General features: G+C 43.2%; 1 protein-coding gene across 6 annotated transcripts in view; it reads right to left on the bottom strand.

The window, feature by feature from the left end:
• Positions 1-14,768, bottom strand: part of LOC119955119 — a 192,947-nt gene that overhangs the window by 58,040 nt on the left and 120,139 nt on the right. The gene's annotated exons all lie outside the window — the stretch shown is intronic.

The raw sequence follows: 14,768 nt of genomic DNA, 5'->3' as shown, positions 1-14,768 counted from the left end.
TGGGGAGTGTATTTGAATTGATGGTTGCTAAGATGTTCATTGAATAAACATTGTTTTTCTTTAAAAAATACTTCAAAAGTTCTGCTGAACCACACCTGTCGAGTGAGCCGAGTGTTCCCCGTACTACGGGGCAGCACGGTAGCATGGTGGTTAGCATAAATGCTTCACAGCTCCAGGGTCCCAGGTTCGGTTCCTGGCTGGGTCACTGTCTGTGCGGAGTCTGCACGTCCTCCCCGTGTGTGCGTGGGTTTCCTCCGGGTGCTCCGGTTTCCTCCCACAGTCCAAAGATGTGCGGGTTAGGTGGATTGGCCATGCTAAATTTCCCGTAGTGTCCTTAAAAGTAAGGTTAAGGGGGGGTTGTTGGGTTATGGGTATAGCGTGGGTTTGAGTAGGGTGATCATTGTTCGGCACAACATCGAGGGCCGAAGGGCCTGTTCTGTGCTGTACTGTTCTATGTTCTATATTCTACCACAATCTAGTAAAAGTTGTGGGTCAGGTGATCGCCATGATAAACTTTGGAGTTCTCGAAACCCTGGCCCATAACAAATTGGGGGCTCGTCCAGGATAAAAGTCTATCTATTGGATTGGCTTAGTGAACTTAAAGACAGTGAGGGGTGAGCATATTGTGGTTGCTTTTCAAGTGTGGTATTTTAGTTTAAATAGGGAGTGTGTTGTGGACATTGGCTCTTTCAGAGGCTCTGAAGTTTTTGGGGGTGTGGACGGTCACATGCAGTACCTTACGGACAGAGCCTAAAAACAGGCTTTTAGAGATAGCAAAGACATTACAGTTAACATTACCTGACAAAATGCGAAAACATGAGGTAATTATAGCGGTGGCTAAGCATTTAAAATTGCCTGAGATACAGTTTGACTCATCATTGGAATTAGCAAAAATTCAGTTAAAAATTAAACAAATGGAACACAAGAGAATTAAAGCAACTTGAATACGAAAGAGATAGAGAGGAAAAAGAAAGAGATAGAGAGGAAAAAGAAAAAGAGAGAGAAGAAAGGAAAACAGAAAGAATAGCCGAGCAGAACAAGAAGAAAGAGAAAGGGAGATGCAGATCAAGGAAAAAGATAAAGAAAGAGAGTTTGAACTTCAGAAAATGACCATGAAACATGACAGTCAGTTAAAATTGGTGGACGTAAAGGAAAAGTACAGTTGGAGGATAGTGATGAGGATAGTGAGAAAGAGCGTCTTAGTCAAAGACTTGGTGGGGATCTATTTAAATATGTCCACGCAGTGCCAAGGTTTGATGAGAAGGAGGTAGAAACCTTTTTCATTTCATTTGAGATGGTAGCTAAACAAATGAAATGGTCACAGGACATGTGGGTATTACTGATTCAATTAAAGCTGGTAGGTAGGGCTAGTGAAGTGTTTGCATCACTATCAGAGGATGTATCTGGGACGTATGAGGAGGTGAAAAAATCCATCTCAGGTGCATATGAACTAGTGCCTGAACCCTACAGACAAAGGTTTAGAAATTTAAGGAAAGAATTTGGTCAAACATACATAGAGTTTAAAAGGATCAAAGAGAGTAATTTTGATAGGTGGATAATGGCTTTTAAAATAGACCAAACATATGAAGATCTCAGAGAAATTATACTTTTGGAGGAGTTTAAAAATTCAATTCCTGATGTAGTGAGAACTCATGTGGAAGAGCAGAGGGTTAAAACTGCAAGGTTAGCAGCAGAAATGGCAGATGATTATGAATTAGGTCATAAATCAAAGCTTGGTTTCCGACATCAGTTTCAGCCTGTGAGGGATAGAAACTGGGGATATGAGAAATACTCGTGGTAGAAGCAAATGTGATCTGATGGGAGATAAAAGGAGAGTGTACCTCAGATTAAAAAGGAAATCCAGGAGGCCGGAAGAGACATGAAAAGTTTAAAATGTTTTCACTGTAATAAACCAGGTCATGTAAAGTCACAGTGTTGGTGGTGGAAGAAAATCCCTGCGAAGGCTGATGTTGTAAAACAGGATAAGATAGTGGGGGTTGTTAAAGTGGTAAATGAAAGCCCAAGTGAAGCAAAGGAGGTGCAAAAGATTGTACACCATGATCAAGAGGTGATTGATAAGAAGGTGCCAGATGACTTTAAAGAATTTACTTGTGTGGGTAAAGTTTACTCATGTGTATCAGAAGGAGCAGGTAAATAAGTCACAATTCTAAGAGATATGGGAGCTAGTCAATCTTTGATGGTAAGTGATGAGGAGTTATGTAGTTTGGGAGGAATATTGCCTGAAATGGTGGTAATATGTGGAATTCAGGGTGAGAAGAACATAGAACATAGAACAGTACAGCACAGAACAGGCCCTTCGGCCCTCGATGTTGTGCCGAGCAATGATCACCCTACTCAAACCCACGTATCCACCCTATACCCGTAACCCAACAACCCCCCCCCCCCCAACCTTACTTTTTAGGACACCACGGGCAATTTAGCATGGCCAATCCACCTAACCCGCACATCTTTGGACTGTGAGAGGAAACCGGAGCACCCGGAGGAAACCCACGCACACACGGGGAGGACGTGCAGACTCCGCACAGACAGTGACCCAGCCGGGAATCGAACCTGGGACCCTGGAGCTGTGAAGCATTTAGGTAAGGTTGGAAAGTCCAGCGAAGAGTGGTGAAGTGGTAGTAGGAGTAATAGAGAAACTATCTTGTCTAGGAATACAGTTTATCTTGGGTAATGACACAGTTGGATCGCAGGTGGGAGTGATGCCTACTGTGATTTGTAAGCCAGTGGAAAATCAGACAACTGAAGTGTCGAAGGACGAATATCCTGGGATTTTTCTGGATTGTGAGGTGACAAGGTCGCAAAGTCACAGGTTCAGACAAGAGGAGAAATTAAAAAGTGAAGATAAAGTTGAAGTGCAATTATCAGAAACGAGTTTTGATCAGATGGTTGAAAAAGAACAAGAACAGATGGAGGATGAGGCAGATATTTTTAGTTCAGGAAAATTGGCGGAGTTACAACAGAAAGATGTAGAAATAAATCAGATGTATCTGAAAGTATAGGAATAGGAATCTGAGTGTATACCAGAGTGTTATTACCGTAAAAGTGATGTCTTGATGAGGAAATGGAGACCTGTACACATGCAGGCAGATGAAAAGTGGGCAGAAGTTCATCAAGTAGTATTGCCGGTAGGGTATAAAAAGGAGATGTTGCGAGTTGCACATGAGGTACCAGTGGGAGGTTATTTGGGAGTAAGGAAAGCTCAAGCTAAAATATAAGAACATTTTTATTGGCTTGGACTACATAAAGATGTAGTTAAAGTTTGTCGATCATGTCACATGTCAAGTGACAGAGGAACCTCAAGCAGTGATAAGACCAGCGCCCTTAATACCCATTCCAGCATTTGAGGAACCTTTTACAAGGGTCCTAATTGATTGCATAGGATCGCTTCATCAAACGAAAAGTGGGAATCAATATCTTTTGATTATAATGGATGTGTCTACTAGGTTTCCAGAGGCCATTCCAGTATGCAATATTACAGCTAAAAAGATTGTGGAGGAGTTACTTAAAATCTTTACTAGATATGGACTACCCACGGAAATACAATCGGATCAAGGATCAAATTTTACCTCAAAGTTATTCCAAGAAGTAATGGTTAGCTTAGGAATAAAACAATTTAAATCAACTGCGTACCATCCAGAATCGCAGGGAGCGTTAGAAAGGTGGCATCAGACATTAAAGACAATGTTGAGGGCTTATTGTCACAATTATCCAGAGGATAGCGATAAAGGAATTCCATTCGTACTTTTTGCAATTAGGGATGCACCTAATGAGTCAACCAAATTCTGTCCTTTTGAACGAATTTTTGGTCATGAGCAAGAGGACCACTTAAATTGATTAAAGAAAAATTGGTGAGTGAACAGTCGGAACTTACATTTTTGGATTACGTGTCAAATTTTAGGGATGATCAAATAGAGCAGGGGAATTGGCTAGACAACCTTTAGAAGTTGCACAACGTGTGATGAAATGGGTAGCGGACAGGAAATCCAAAGTTTGTAGTTTTGCCAGTGGAGACAAAGTTTTAGTATTGTTACCAGTGGTAGGTGAACCTTTAAAAGCAAGGTTTTGTGGACCTTATCAGATTGAAAGGAAATTAAGTGAGTTGAATTATATGGTAAGGATGCCAGATAGAAGGAAAACTCACCAAGTGTGTCATGTGAATATGCTTAAAAGGTACTTTGAAAGGGCAGGAGAGAAAAAGGAGGAGGTTTTAATGATTCTAACTCAAAGTGACGAACCAAATCCAGATGACTGTGAATTTGACATACCTCAAATGGAAAACAAGGATGTTCTTAAAAATTGGGATAAATTGTTGAGTTACCTGCCAGAGGAAAAACGGACTGACCTGAAAGAGTTATTGATATCACATGGGCAAGTTTGTGGAGATAAGTTGGGAAGCACTAAAATGGCAATACATGATGGAGATCTGGGAAATGCTGTTCCAATCAAACAACATCCGTATAGACTTAACCCATTAAAATTGGCACAGGTGAACAAAGAGATTGAAAGTATGCTTAAAAATGGCATAATTGAAGTGGGTTGCAGCCAATGGAGCTCACCCATAGTGATAGTACCTAAACCAGACGGTATCCAACGGTTGTGTTTGGACCATAGAAAGGTTAATGCAGTTACAAGAACGGACTCTTAGCCTATCCCACGTTTGGAGGATTGCATTGGGAAAGTGGACAATCAGCTTGTATTTCCAAATTGGATTTACTCAAAGTTAACTGACATTTATCTGAAAGGGCAAAGGAGATTTCAAGTTTTGTGACTCCAGATGTTATATACCAATTCAAAGTTATGCCATTTGGCATGAAAAACACCCCAGCTACATTTCAACGGTTAACTAACAAAGTTGTTTCAGGATTACCCAATTGTGCGGTATACATCGACGATCTGGTAATTTTCAGCCAGACATGGAAAGACCATTTAAAGCATCTGATGGAGTTATTCGATCGACTTCAGGAGGCGGGTTTGGTGGTAAACCTAGCCAAAAGTGAATTTGGAAAAGCCCAAGTCACTTTCCTTTGCCATACAATCGGACAGGGTCAAATGGTCACATAATGTGAATACAGAAGTTATTGAGGAGTTCCCAATACCCTCGAGACAAAGGGAAATAATGTGATTTCTTGGCATGAGTGGATTCTAACGGAAATTTGTGCCAAATTTTAGTTGTGTTGTTGCTCCACTGACGGACTTGCTAAATAAACGTTGAAAATTTCAGTGGACAGCGTAGCTTCAACAGACATTTTAAGGTCTGAAATCTGTGATAACCAATGTTCCTGTGTTGGAAAATTACGAGGGACTCTGTGATCAGATTGCACTAAAGTATCTGACTTTAAAGAGAAATGCCTAGGCATAGAGAAATGGATGGATTGTGCAAAGACCTTCTTGTTCAAAGAGACTGTCACTTGAGAAGGATTCCAGTTGGAGGAAGGAGAACAAAAATGGACTATGTTATTATACCTGTTTGCGTGTATTTTTTTTTAAACGAATAAGTATATTTACTGTCTGCATTTCTCAAAGGATAGTGAAAAGGTGAAAAATGAAACAATCTTGAAGTTGATGGGTTTTTTTGGGGGGGAGAGGTGTCATGGGAGTGTCACTTTAATAAATGTTTGTCTGCTCAGGTGGCTGCAGTGATGTCAGAATGTGGGTGCAGCTCAGCTCTTGCTCTGTTTTTTAGTTTCGCTTTGAGGAAAAGCTTGGGTGTGTCTGTGTTTTATGGTTTCATTTTAGTGTTGGAGCTGAAGCCAGCCAAAGAAGGTGTAATTTCGATCTCGCTGTCATCTAAATACTATCTCCGGATCATTTGGTGAATTCAGAGTGATAACTGCTCTCAGTAGAGAATTTAAACCTGATATGCTGCTGTAAAAAGGATTTTTGTCTTATGGATGTTAAAAGGAAAGTTTAAGGATTACTTAGAATGTTGTATTCTTTGAGGGAGTATTTGAATTGATGGTTGCTAAGATGTTCACTGTATGTTTTAAAAAGGTTTCCTGAGTTCATAGAATAAACACTGTTTTGCTTTAAAAAAAATATTTTTTGAGTTCTGCTGCACCACACCTGCAGAGTGGGCTGTGTGCTCCCCATACCAAAATCTAGTAAAAGTCGTGGGTCAGGTGATCTCAATGTATATTTTGGACTTCTCTAACCCTGGCCCATAACACCTGATCAAGGTGTACAAGGTTATGAGGGGCATGGACAGTATGGATATGGAGCAGCTGTCCCCTTAGTTGAAAGTCAGTCACAAGGGGGCACAAATTCAATTTGAGGGGTGGTTTAGGGAGAGGAGGAAAAACACTTTTACCGAGGAGGTGGTGATGGTCTGGAATGCTCTGCCTGGGAGGGTCGTAGAGGCAGGTTCCCTCACATCCTTTACATAATACCTGGATGAGCACTTGGCTAATGATAGCATTTATGTCTATGGGGCAAGTGCTAGCAAATGCGATTAGATAGGTTAGGTGTCTTTCAGGTGTCGATGCAGACCTGATAGGCCGAAGGATCTCTTCTGCACTGTGTATTTCTGTGATTTTGTGACAGTCAAGCGATGTTAAGAAACTATGGAGTTAGAAACTACAATTAAAATTTATGTCTACTCTTGGAACTCTGTGCAGAATAGCAGCTGTCTATAAACCGATCTTTCTTTCGGCATAAGATTGGGCGGCACGGTAGCACAGTGATTAGCACTATTGCTTCACAGCGCCAGAGACGTGGGTTCGATTACCGGCTCGGGTCACTGTCTGAACAGAGTCTGCACGTTCTCCCTGTGTCTGCTGGGTTTCCTCCGGGTGCTCCGGTTCCCTCCCACAGTCCAAACATGTGCAAGATAGGTGTATTGGCATGCTAAATGGCCCTCAGTGTCCAAAAAGGTTTGGTGGGGTTGCTGAGTTACATGGATGGGGTAGAGGTGTGGTCTTAAGCAGGTGCTCTTTCCAAGGGCCGGTGCAGGTTCAATCGGCCCAATGGCATCCTTCTGCATTGTAAATGCTCGAGTTGTGCCCAGTACTGACTATCATACAGACCACCAGCTTGTTCACTCAAAGCTGGACTTCCATTTCAAGCCTTCGCCCAAGAACAGATCTAGAGGCAGACTATCAAAGACATTTTTCAAATCTGCAAACCTCACCTTGCAGAGAGCGATATAAGAAATATTCCAGACCACACTGGAATACTGCTGATACCACACCTGAAGAGCTCTGGGAACTCATCAGAGCTGCAGTATTTGATATTTCTAATAATAAGGCCATTGGACCCAGCACCAAGAAGAACAGGGATTAGTTTGATGAAAATGACAAGAAAATTCAAGATCTGCCAACAAAATAGAATAAATAAATAATAAATAATCTTTATTCGTGTCACAAGTAGATTTTTACATTAACACTGCAATGATGTTACTGTGAAAATCCGCTGGATTTTCCAGGGGATTTCCCGAGGTCAGCTTATCAGGCTTGGCCGACCAGCCAAGAAAAAAAGACAGTCAACAGGAGACTGCAGAAGAACCTGGACAGACGAGGAGAGTGGGCAAAGAAGTGGCAGATGGAATTTTTTAGAACAGTACAGCACAGAACAGGCCCTTCGGCCCTCGATGTTGTGCCGAGCAATGATCACCCTACTTAAACCCACGTAACCCGTATACCCGTAACCCAACAATCCCCCCATTAACCTTACACTACGGGCAATTTAGCATGGCCAATCCACCTAACCCGCACATCTTTGGACTGTGGGAGGAAACCGGAGCACCCGGAGGAAACCCACGCACACACGGGGAGGACGTGCAGACTCCACACAGACAGTGACCCAGCCGGGAATCGAACCTGGGACCCTGGAGCTGTGAAGCATTGATGCTAACCACCATGCTACCGTGAGGCCCATACAATGTGGATAAGTGTGAGGTTATGCACGTTGGTAGGAAGAATAAAGGCATAGACTATTTTTTAAATGGGAAAAGGCTTCGGAAATCAGCAGCACAGAGGGACTAGTTCAGGATTCTCTTAAGGTTAACATGCAGGTTCAGTTGGCAGTTAGGAAGGCAGATGCAATGTTGGCTCTCCACACAATTCCTAATTGGCCAGCCTTTTACTCTCCATTCTCAACATTTCTGCAGCCACTGATTTTTCCAACTGCACACTCACCTCTACCTTTGATGCCTCAGTCCCTATTAAATCCACCGCTCTCTCATTCTGGCTATTCCCTGGCTCTCATCTCTGATCACTCAATTCCAAGAGTTAAAGACTTGACCAGAAATGGATGACAACTGATAGTCATTCTCCATAAGATAAGATCCTTCACTCATTTGCTAAAATTGTCCATTATTTCAACAACATCCTGGAATGCAAAGATAACCCATGGCTTTTAATTTCTGCTACATACTGTCTTAAGCTCCTGTCCTCTCCATCCTCACCGCAAATGACGAGATTGAGCAGATCATGGATTTCTTAGTCCCAAGATAGAGACCAGTTGACCAGCTCCCTTTATTACTTCCCTTGTCCACTGGTTCAATCTCCCTCCAAGAATCTCCTCACTGCCTTAACTCCGAGCGTGTACCTTTCCCTAGTTTCTCTCCTATCTGCTTTCAGAGTTCTCTGAGAATTCTCTTGTCCATAAAAAAGGTCTGTGACCCTATTCCCACTAAACTGCTAGACTTGTCTTTCTGGCTCCCAACTGGCATAGTTAACAATTTATCTTCTCAGGTTCTCTCCATCTCACCTTTAGATTTGCCCTCTTCACCCCTTGCCTAAAAATATCCTTCCTTGTCATTCTCGACCTGTTTACAATCTTAAATTGATCATAATATCCTCATTCAACATGTTTCACTGTCTTGTGTGGGAGTCCACTCGTCTAGTTCCAGTTTATTTGTATTCACTCTGGATGGCAGTGACAGTGATTACATCGAGGGTTTTGAGGCCCTCCTCCAAATGCATTTTAAGTTAGGCTGCTCAATTTGAAGTTCACCCTTGCACATCCAGTCATTCGTGTAGTGGAGTCTATTTACAGAAGGCATATTTTACAGGATTGCATGGCATTTTTGTGTCTGTGAAGAAAGTGAGATATTCTACCAGTGTGGGTTAGTATGAAATGTGAGATACTCTATCTATGTGGGTCAGTAAGGGGTGTGCGATAGTCTACCTGTGTGGGTCAGTATGGGATGTGAGATACTCTATCTATGTGGGTCAGTGTGGGGTGTGAGATACTCTACCTGTGTGAGTCTGTCTGGGATGTGAGATACTCTATCTATGTGGGTCAGTAAGGGGTGTGCGATAGTCTACCTGTGTGGCTCAGTATGGGATGTGAGATACTCTATCTATGTGGGTCAGTGTGGGGTGTGAGATACTCCACCTGTGTGAGTCTGTCTGGGATGTGAGATACTCCACCTGTGTGGGTCTGTCTGGGATGTGAGATACTCCACCTGTGTGGGTCTGTCTGGGATGTGAGATACTCCACCTGTGTGGGTCTGTCTGGGATGTGAGATACTCCACCTGTGTGGGTCTGTCTGGGATGTGAGATACTCTACCTGTGTGGGTCAGTATGAAAAAGAACAAAGAAAATTACAGCACAGGAACAGGCCCTTCGGCCCTCCCAGCCTGCGCTGATCCAGATCCTTTATCTAAACCTGTTGCCTATTTACCAAGGTCTACTCTCTGTTCCCCACCCGTTCATATATCTGTCCAGATGCATCTTAAATGATGCTATCGTACCCACCTCTACCACCTCTGCTGGCAAAGCATTCCGGGCACCCACCACCCTATGCGTAAAAAACTTTCCACGCACAACTCCCTTAAACTTTCCCCCTCTCACCTTGAAATCGGTATGGGTGTGAGATATTCCACCTGTGTGGGTCTGTCTGGGATGTGAGATACTCTACCTGTATGGGACTGCATGGAATATCCAATTGCAGAATAAAGATGCTATGAAGAAGGTACACTCTCCATGGCTAAATAAGGAAGTTAAGGATGGTATCAATTCAATAAATGTGAGGTAATTCGCTTTGGTGGAAAAAATAGGAAGGCAGATTATTATTTGAATGGTGTAAATTGAGAGAGGTGGATACTCAATGAGACCTTGATGTCCTCATGCATCAGTCGCTGAAAGTAAGCATGCAGCTGCAGCAGGCAGTAAAGAAGGCAAATAGTATGTTGGCCTTAATAGTGAGAGGATTTGTGTATAGGAATAGAGATGTTTTACTGCAATTGTGTAGGGCATTGGTGAGGCTACACCTGGAGTCCTGTGTGAAGTTTTGATGTCCTTCTCTGAGGAAGGATCTTCTTCTTATGGAGGGAGTGCAGCAAAGGTTTACCAGACTGATTCCTTGGATGGCAGGACTGTCAGATGAGGAGAGTCTAAGTCAGTTAGGATTATATTTATTAGAGTTTAGAAGAGGGGATCTCATAGGAACCTATAAAATTCTATCAGGATTAGACAGGGTAGATTCAGAAAGAATGTTCCCGATGGTTGGGGAGTCTAGAACTAGGGGTCATAGTTTGAGGATAAGGGGTAAACCTTTTGGGACTGAGGTGAGGGGAACTTTCTTCACCCAGAGAGTGGTGAATCTGTGGAATTAACTACCACAGAAAGTTGTTGAGGTGAAAACATTGCGTCATTTCAATTGAGGAGCAGGCACGAAGGGCCAAACGGCCTCCTCATGCTTCTATTTTTTATGTATCGATGAAAGAAAAGATGAACAATGCTGCAAAGATTAATGGTCAGTTAGAAGATTGGGAAAACATTAGAAACGAGCAAAGGAGGAACAAAAACATGAAAGAGGAGAAACTAGATTGAACGAGCAGGAAATATATACACCGACAGTAAGTGATTCTAAAACAGGATCTGAGAAGTTAAAGTAAACTTTGGTCTCTTAACAGATGAGACTGGGGAATTAATATGAAATGAAATGAAATGAAAATCGCTTATTGTCACGAGTAGGCTTCAATGAAGTTACTGTGAAAAGCCCCTAGTCGCCACATTCCGGCGCCTGTCCGGGGAGGCTGGTACGGGAATCGAACCGTGCTGCTGGCCTGCTTGGTCTGCTTTAAAAGCCAGCGATTTAGCTGAGTGAGCTAAACCAGCCCCTGTGATGTGAAACATGGAAATGGCAGAGATTTTGGACAAGTATTTTGTATCTGTCTTCATGGTAGAAGACACAGAACATCCCAAAAATAGTGGACAAAAAGGGCGAGGAATTTTGATCACTGGAGAAAAAGTACAAGGAGACTCATGGGAGTTAGGGATTTCACAGAAGAGGCTGTGGAAATAGTGGACGGATTGATCATCTTTTTAAATTGCCTATATTATGGAAATGTCCCAGCGGATTGGTAAACCGCAAAACGTAACATCATTATTCAAGAAAGGAGGCCAACGGGAAGCACAATCTTATAAGCCAGTTAACACAACATCTGCCATTGGGAAAATGATTGAATCCATTATTGAAGAAGTCATAGCTGGACATTCAGAAGATCATATAGTTATAATAAAACAATATCAACATGATTTTATGAGGGATGTAATGAGCAGGGTGAATAAAGGGGAACCAACGGATGTAGTGTACTTGGATTTCCAAAAGGTATTTCATAAAGTGCCACATAAAAGAACATTACACAAGAGATTAGCTTCTGATGTTGGAGGTAATCTATTATTGGCATGGACAGAGGATCGGCTAACTAACAGGAAATAGGGGATGGATTATAACAGGAGAGAAGTTTTGCTGCAACTGCACATGCCTTTGGTGAGACCACACCTGGAATACTGTGTACAGTTTTGATCTCTTTCAGGAAGCATTGGTGGCAGTTGAGAGAAATTTCACATGGCTGATTCCTGGGTTGAAGGGGTGTCTCATGATGAAAGATTGAGGGGGTTGTACCTATATCCATTGGCATTTAGAAGAAAGATAGGTGATCTGAGTGAAACATAGATTTTGAGGGGGCTTAACAGGGTAGATGCTGAGGGGACGTTTTTCCTCACATAGAACTAGGAAACATAGTTAAAAATAGGAGGTTTCTCATTTAAGATTGAGATGAGGAGCATCTGAGAGTCATTCTTCTTACTCCAGAGTGCAGTGGAGATTGCGTCACTGAATATATTCACAATTTTTGATTTATAAGGGAGTCGAGGTTGATAGGAGACAGACAGAAAGGTAAAGTTGCAGCCACAATCACACCAGCCATGATCTTATTGAATGGTGCGGCATGTGAAATGGGTGAAATGCCTACTTCTATTCCTAGTTCTTGGTTCTTATGTGAATTACTTTGCCTGTGTGGGTCTATGGGGTGTGAAGGATTCCATCTGCTTAGGTATTATGATAATAGATGTTATTATTAATATATTTAGAGTCTATTGTGCTATTCTGTGAAGCAGGCTTGTGGGTCTGTCTGTGTGTGAAAATAATTTAATTAATCTGAGGACTGATTGTCTGGTTAGGATTGATACATGAAATGCTGTAAGTGTTAAAGGCATGTTGTGCGGCATGGTAGCACAGTGGTTAGCACAGTTGCTTCACAGCTCCAGAGTCCCAGGTTTGATTCCCGGCTTCGGTCACTGAGCAGAGTCTGTACATTCTCCCCGTGTCTGAATGGGTTTTCTCCGGGTGCTCTGGTTTCCTCCCACAGTCCAAAGATTTGCAGGTTAGGTGGATTGGCCATGCTGAATTGCCCCTTTGTGTCCAATAAGATTAGGTGGCGTTGCTCAGTTACACAGATGAGGTAGAGGTGTAAGTTTAAGTAGGTGCTCTTTCCAAGGGCCGGTGCAGACGCGATGGGCCAAATGGCCTCCTTCTGCACTGTAAATTTTATGATTCTATGATTCAAGACCACATGGCTGCATCCCCAATAAACACTGGTATTTCATGTGTCAATGTGACCCAATGGATATCCCACAGGCTCGAGTGGTCAAATGGGGCGGGATTCTCTGCGAACTGGCGGGGCGGGCCACTCCTGCACTGAGGAGTGGCATGAACCACTCCGGCGTCGGGCCGCCCCAAAGGTGCGGAACCCCGGCACTGGAGAATTCGGCAGCCGGCGGGGTGTCGGAGAATTCCGCCCATGATCTATGACCAAATGAATTTTCTAGAACGAAACATGCAATGAGCAGAAATTTGCATGAGATAAGTAAGGGTTTGAATTTTCAGCTGTTAAATTTTAAAGAAGAGTAAAAGGTTTTACAACTTGGAAAATGTAATAAACAAGTAGGGAAAGGTCATTGCATTTTATTTGACTGGAAAGTTGGAGCAATATTTTGGGAAAGTGAAATTTCAAAGAGGTACTAAAGGCAATGCAATCAAAGATGAAAGAGAAAAAGGATATTTCAGGTGAGCGGTTAAGCTGTTCTGGGTGGTGGCTATATGAGACCTCCTGGAGTACAGCTCGGTATTGGGAAAACAGTTGTGAGTATGTAAGGTTTGGAACAGACCCAAGCCCAAAGTGTCTATTTTCCAGGAAGCAGGGGCTGGATTCTCTGATCCCCGACGCCGAAATTGCGTTCGGTGAGGGGGCAGAGAATCCCCGACGATGCCAAAATAGGGGACGGCACCGCTTTCGCGATGCTCCGCCCCCTAAAAAAGCGGTGTACTTTCGGAGTACGCCACACGCTGTATTCATGACCTGTATTCGATGCTCCATCCGCGACCGGCCGAGTTCCCGACACGTGTGGTCTCACCTGTCGTGAACTCAGCGTGGCGGCTGCGGACTCATTCCAGTGCCGGCAAAGTTGGGGAGGGCCAATCCATGGGCAGTTGCCGCATTATTCGGGGCTGGGGGCACTGTGGTGGGGCAGTCGGGGGCGCGCGAGCGGCCGAAGCTGGGGACTAATTTTGCGGTCCAGGTCCGTGGGCTGCACCTGCCATGAAGCACGGCGCGGCCGCTGCAGGCTGTCACCGTATGCATGCATGGCCATGGACCCAGCAATGCACCTGGCCGTATCGGCAGCTAGAGCTGGGAGCTCTACGCTGGGAGCCTGGCTGCTAGCCTCCCACGGAGCAGGGAATCAGTGGCCGTTTTGCGTCAGTTTTCCTGGTAGTAAAACACCACCGTTTCCATGCCGGCATTAGTCTCCCAAATGAAGAATCCAGCCCCAGGTCTTTATTTTTGAAGTTTCTTGAATTTACACAGCACAGTGGAAGTGAGGTTGAGAAATCGTGTAATTATACCTTTCCTACAGGAACAGCAGGTTTGCCTTGCAGTAATATTACTGGAATTTTTGTTGTTGAACATCTACAAGTGAGTGTTGCTTGGAGAGTGATTACTGTGTGTCTCACCAAGTGAGGTTCCTTTCAGGAATGTTCTGTGAAACAAATGTTAACTGTGTAACTGTAATTGTGTGTGCTCAAGTTTCCTCTTCTTTTCTGAATAAATGTTTTAATTTAATTTTTAAAATCCTAAAAGTGTGACTGGAATTTGTGACTTATGAATTTTCTCATTGTCTGAATACAAAACAATTGTTTGACTCTGGGATTTGGTCTTCGCAGCAATTATCTTCTGGATCAGAACAGTATTCATGAGGTAGGAAAGCACTGATTTGAACAGTGTATCTGGACAACTATCTCTTCTGAAGCAGGCACTGGTTTGTTTTATGTTGTTCAGTTCCTCATATTAAGGGGTGATTCCTTGCAGGAGTGACAGTCGACTGGTGCTGCTTAACGTATTGTACGTCACACAATTCCTTCAGATTGAAATGCAAATCTACACAGGAAATTTCAGTGTGTTAATTTTGCATAAGGTGCAGGTTGGCTATCCTTCATCTGATTATCCGCATTAACTTAT

Source organism: Scyliorhinus canicula, chromosome 20, assembly GCF_902713615.1.
Source record: "Scyliorhinus canicula chromosome 20, sScyCan1.1, whole genome shotgun sequence".
In the NCBI taxonomy this organism is placed as follows: Eukaryota; Metazoa; Chordata; class Chondrichthyes; order Carcharhiniformes; family Scyliorhinidae; genus Scyliorhinus; species Scyliorhinus canicula.
Note: the sequence above shows the minus strand (reverse complement) of the source record. Positions and strands in the feature narration are given on the sequence as shown.